This window comes from Camelus ferus, chromosome 23, assembly GCF_009834535.1.
Source record: "Camelus ferus isolate YT-003-E chromosome 23, BCGSAC_Cfer_1.0, whole genome shotgun sequence".
In the NCBI taxonomy this organism is placed as follows: domain Eukaryota; kingdom Metazoa; phylum Chordata; class Mammalia; order Artiodactyla; family Camelidae; genus Camelus; species Camelus ferus.
The window spans coordinates 4,993,311-4,994,879 of NC_045718.1; the positions used below are offsets into that span (position 1 = coordinate 4,993,311).

Below are 1,569 nucleotides of genomic sequence, written 5' to 3' on the forward strand. Positions count from 1 at the left end.
GCTATTTTGCATTGTCATCCCTGAAAGACACCAACCAATGTGAGTTGGCTCCTTAAGAATAAAAGCCGACAGATCGACAATGAGGAATTTCAAGCTGTGCAGGTAAATGCCTTCCAGGGTAGAGGGAACACTGATTTTATCATGTGATTTACAAAAGCTGGGGTAACATAAAGAGAAGAGCAACAGCTTACTCCAGGCATTGACAGAGCAGATGATTAACCAAAAATACCAACTTTTATACTTGATGTGCAAGAGCAAATAAACAGCACCTCAGGTACAGACAGGGAAGCAAGACAAGTATTTTACAGATCTCAAGTCTCTCTGAAGAACAGTCATTTACTGTCTCTAGTTAAGTTGCTGCTCAATGCCTGAATCAGGATAAAGACTGGCAGATATCTCTGCTTGTCCAGAAGGAAAAGTAGTGGAAATAGCTCTGAAGTAGAACCAAATCACCGCGTTGGTGAACATTCCAATCATGCTCTGGTCTTTCTTCCAGAAATTGATGTCATTTTTTAAATGTCAGGAAATCAAAAAGAAGAGGAAATGCAGCGACAAAGAAGGTCAAAGCTAAGAAGTACAAGTTGATATCATCTGCAAAAATTCTTTTCACCTCACTAGCAATTTTCTTTGAAAATCCGATTTGCTGCAGGGAGTGCGCGGCACCCTGCATGTGAATCCAAGTGGGGAGGGTCTCCCGTGTGAGATCTCGTCCTCGGAGATTGTGAGCTCAATGGTAGCATGATCTGTGATCATCAAGTTCTTCACTTCATTACTCAGCTGATCTAGGAACAGAATGGGAAAGTCACATACATCTTTTTCCCAACTGGATCATCTTAATAAATCCATGCCCATCAGCAAGAAGAGAGGACCCATCAAAAACAAAGTCATCTGCCATCACGTTCAGTGTCATCCTCATCCTCCAATGAAAAACAGGTTCATTCAAGGTATTTCTCTGCTTCTTTTCAGCTTCCATTTGCTGAACAGCATCTTCCCCAAAGAGAAGATTGATTTCTTTGGCTTTTGGGACCACGTAGGTGGTAGGAGAATTTAAGGGGTGCACCTGTTTGCCATCATACCAAGGTAAAATTCCAATATGATGGAGAAAAAGGTAGGCATATCGCATCCTGTTATTTCTTTGTGTGTGTGTGTTTCAGAAATATTAACTGTCCTATCAAACTTGAACTCCACATCAAAGGTCCTGCTGGACTGGGCTCGGGCAGGAGGAAGATCGTCTCCGGGAGGAGTGTGGGTCGCTCTCTTTATATGTAGTAACATTTTTCATTTTTGCACCCACGATGCCTGATATTAATGCAGCCATTCCAGTTGTCTTGTGGTTGATCTTTATAGGTTATAACAATTTTTGTCCTTTTACTTCCAATCTATTTGTGTCTTTGAAACAGAGTGGGTCTCCTGTGGACAAACTATACTTGGCACATATTCCCTCACCCGCTAGTGTAACAATCACTGTCCTTTAATTGGATTGTTTAATCCATTCCAGTTAATGTCATTACTGATAAAGCTGGATCTACACCTGCCACTTTCCATTTTGCTTCCTCTATACCCCATATC

General features: G+C 41.5%; 1 pseudogene; it reads right to left on the reverse strand.

The window, feature by feature from the left end:
- Nucleotides 1-345: 345 nt before the first annotated feature.
- LOC102504916 lies at nt 346-1,275 on the reverse strand (annotated as a pseudogene).
- Nucleotides 1,276-1,569: the final 294 nt, after the last annotated feature.